Genomic DNA, 4,534 nt, shown 5'->3' on the forward strand with positions numbered 1-4,534 from the left:
ACAAGGATAGGGGCCACGAAATTACTGCTTGTTTTGGCTCCGTGTATCTACATTGGTGGACAACTGGGGAAAAATTTAGCCGAATTCTTAGACGAGTTTAGTATTTTCTGTCCTGAATGTGACGACGATGAAGATGACTAAGAGGATAAAAGACAGGCAAGTAGCTCTTCTTTTTGTGGTCAGAATTTAACCACAGTTAATTATGGGCAATTGAAATAAATACCGTGTGCTTCCCTTTAATTTTATAATTAGGGAATTGATTTCACACTTCACTTTCTCAAAATGTAATTGTTTACTGTATGGTTTATTAAAACTATAAATTGCTGAGAGACCTAAAACATTTTCAACTGTTACAAATGGTTTCCATGATATTTAACACAAAAAATACTGGCAGATCCAGGATTTTCCTTAGGGTCTGTTTACAAGCAGGTAGGGTAACCCTAGTGCTAGGGTTACCCTAGCAGGAGGGTTACCCTAGAACTCCCACATTTCTTCTTTTTTTCATCAACGTGTTTACAAGGCAGCTAGGGTTACCCTAGCACTAGGGTAACCCTAGCTGAGCGCTAGGGTTACCCTAGCGCCAGGGTAACCCTAGCGCCTTATAAACGCTCTGCTAGGGATAACTCGCCTACCCGGGACAACTTTATTTTGGCTCCAAGAAGCTAAATATGTTTAAAAATGCCGACAAAAACAGCGAATTGTGACCAAGAAACATCGTGTTCCTTCACAATTTGTCGTATTTTTGCTCTGGAACGGAATTACTTTCGAATAACAGCTTCTTACGACAAAGTTTGTGGTAAAATGGTTGGCGCGGCTGCATATGTGAGGTTATTCCATAACATAACTACTGTATTTATTCGTTTAAGCGCCCTGGGCGCTTATTAAATTTTTAGACCTTGAGAGTGGGCGCTTATTCGAGGTGGGCGCTAATTCGAGGCTGGGTGCTTATTAAATTTTCACCATTTTTAGCAAGTAGTACGCTTATTTTGCAAGAAAAAAGTAGATAATAACAGAACATGAAGATGTCCAAAAGCTGAATTTTTACTGATCCTTGAAATTAAGTAACTGTAAATTATTGAGAGAGCTTGCTCTTCGGGATAGTCTCTTGGTAGTACTTAGTCAATTTCACACGTTAATTTTACTCCTCTCGTGCAGGTCAATTTTTTTACTGGGGGTGGGCGCTTATTCGAGGCTGGGCGCTTATTAACTTTTTTCTACCTATAGGGTGGGCGCTTATTCAGGGTGGGCGCTTATTGGAGGTTGGGCGCTTAATCGAATAAATACGGTATTTATAGTTTCTCCGTCAAACGCGTTCCAACTATAAAAAAATTGTGCTTGGGACGTTAATGAGCTTGGAAATTGAAATATGATTTTACTGGAACTGATAAACTGCGTAACTAAAATGAAAATTGGTTTTGGAGCTAAGATTATTACCCGTTACATGCTATATTTACAAGGTTAACTGAAGCGTAACCGGTGTAAGTTGACCCGGGTAGTATAGGGTTACCCTACCTGTGAATTTTTGCTTGTAAACCCGGGCTATCTTCTAACCCCCTTGCTAGGGTACCCTAGCACTAATGGAATGGTGTAACTAATTTTTTTTTTGCAGAATTACCAGTTGTATTTAATAGAAAGCTGCAAGTCATCTCAGGAGGGGGAAGATGTGCACCTCCTGCACCCTGCCCCTAAATTGGCCCCTGAATAAAATTTAACAATGTGTTGCTCCAGAAAATATCCATACTCCCCTCACAAAAGTTTTATTACTTAGAAACCCCCTCCTCTCTGGAAAATACAATTTAGTAAAAGTTTTGACTTTTGAAACTCCCCGCGCCCTGAGAATTTCCAATGACCTTCCTTGGGGTAGGTTTGGATATTTCCTGAACTGCATACAATTTTAATAGATGTCATATATTACCGGTATTTTGTTTTTATATTTATGATTTTCTGTACTTCCCTTTTTTGCCATGGAGTGCCTGAAAACTAGCAAATATATTTCCATGTTAAATAAATAATAAAATTAAATGAATACTTATGAACAATTGAATGACAAAAAATGCATAGTGATTATAGAACAAACACAAATAACTTAGTGTAAATTATGCAAGGGTACCATAGACATTCCCAGGTTCTTAGGTGGACCAAGAAAAATCAGATTATGGAATGCTATTTTTTTTACCTGGACAGGGGAAAAATTATTTGAGGGTTTGTTTGAAGTTCAGTCAAGTTTCTATATGCAACACCATACCCAATTTCAGACCAATTGTAAAATTTATAACCCATTTTCAGACAAAAACTGAGCAAATATTTGGGGACCATAAGTGGGGACAGTGTGTCTTCTCGTCAACTTTTCATCTTTTGTTTTGTCCCCAGAAACCATCCCACAAGAAACAGTGACATATAGTTACCGGTAGTTTATTTTACACTTTTTATAACTTTTACTTTTTTTTCTGTTACAGGATGTGCTGATGATTTCAAGTTTCAACAGCTACTTTCAATTGTTACTGCCTATAATTATTTTGTGTAAAAAGTACTATTTTTGAGTCTGCCATGATTATTCGTTGAGGGGAAGAGTATTTTTAACTCTGTATAAATGTACATTTTTTCTTATTCCAGGTAGTTTATCAAAATTATGGTCAGCTGTTATAATATATGAATGAAAAGCTTCTGCATGTGTTGAAATTTTAGTTTGTCTTTTGAGATTAATTTTAGTAAAAAGAAACAACTATTTTAAAAAGCTTTTTTGAAAAAGGTCCATTTTATTTTATGTACATAAATAAAGTACAAATGTATCTTGTGTGTTTTACTTTTGGAGTTGTTGATGTATTCCCTTTTGGAGGGTAGCTGGTTCTAATGGTTAAGTTTGAAACTTTTAAGTACTACTGGTTTAAGTTAGGAGTAGGTTTTAGAGTGGGAAGAGGCTGGGGGAAGTTTAGTGCGGAGAGGTATACTGTGCCCACACCCCCCCCACACCTCCCCTGAAGAAAATTTGAAATTCTACTTGTAAATCTGACAAGCAAAATAGAAATTATGGCTTTAAGTGAAAAACTTAAATCTATACTCAGTCTATCGCCCTATTCCAGAAAATACTTTTTGTTTCACATTAATTTGAATTTTTGGTGGATAAATAAACGTCCTGTGGGGGGGGGGAGGGGTACTCGCCCAAAAGACCTTTACAGGTATGTGCGCCCAAACGTTTGAAAAGGGCCTTCTCGCAACCGTGCACTCTTTTAAATGCGCTAAAAAAAAGTACACAGACGCCTGCTATGCAGGCTAGAGTGTTGTTCAAAGGCCATACAAACTGTTTCCGAGCATTTTCCGAAACCATAGCCCATATATGGGCTATATAGGTATGTGCCGCCAGTTAGGGTATGGTTTTTTGAGGTTCTCGGTCCTTAAATAGGGTATCATTTTTGGTCCTTTTGGCATTTTGTTCCTGGTGTGATCCTTAGATATAGTACCTAAATTCTATCAGCTTTAATAAACGCCCAGATAAACAAAAAAAAGGTATCTTAAAACTGAAATACCCGTTCAAGTATTAGTAAAGCGATTTTATAAAGATTTGTGTTTGGCCGTGCGTGGTTAGCCGCTATTTGGGTCGTCACGGAACGCTTCTCCTTCCCTTGAATAGGGTGTCATTTTATGGTTTGGGGCCTTAAAAGAGGGTATCAATTTTCGCTTTCTTTATCCTTAAATAGGGTAAGGGTTTAAGAACCTTGGCGGCACACCCCTATCCGAAATTTATGGGAGTCACCCCCCCCCCCGGGGTAAAGTGTCACCATAAAAAATTACTTCACCTTTACTTTAATTTTGGAAATTGACTAGCTCTGACTAACTAGCCAGTTTTTCAATTTATTGATTTGTTTTATAACTTTTTTTATTGTTTTATGGGGGGATACTGGTGGTATATTTATTTTGCAGAAATAGTAGAACTGGATATCTATAGTTGGAGTCCACCTTTCCCTCATTTTTTTAAAAAAAAAAAAACAAGTGGGGATATGAGTAATATTTCCCTGGGATCAAAGGTATGTTTCCCTAGCTAGAGTCTTCTCGGGATTTTTAATATGCATCAGGTTTAATAAGCCCTTATTGTATAACCTTGTCATCAATCATAAAAATTGGTCTTGGCAGGAGTAATCTTAGTACCAAACAGATCCCAGAAATGGAAAGAGTGTGATATAATGTAAATAAATATGAAACCAAAAAATATTTGTGGTCGATATATTTAATTTTTTGTTGTACAAGGTTTAATAAATTGGGAAGTCTTCACAAATCCATCATTTTTTTTTTGAAACTTTGAAACCTTACAATTTCATCCCACTGTTTCCATTTTTTGCATCCATCTGTTCTATGCCAGATTATGTTTTTTGTGATGTGACAACTTCACGTCACAAGGTTTTTATATGCAAAGGAGACGGCCTCTTTCAATTTTCAGTTTCGCGCCTTTGCGTCGAATATTGAGAAATACTGGAAACGATTCCTCTCCCCAGTCCACCTCCGAGTGAAGCCAGAAAATATACATGTTCATGTTCAACGA

Source organism: Oculina patagonica, chromosome 12 (assembly GCF_052425735.1).
Source record: "Oculina patagonica isolate OP01 chromosome 12, crgOcupat, whole genome shotgun sequence".
Taxonomy (NCBI): domain Eukaryota; kingdom Metazoa; phylum Cnidaria; class Anthozoa; order Scleractinia; family Oculinidae; genus Oculina; species Oculina patagonica.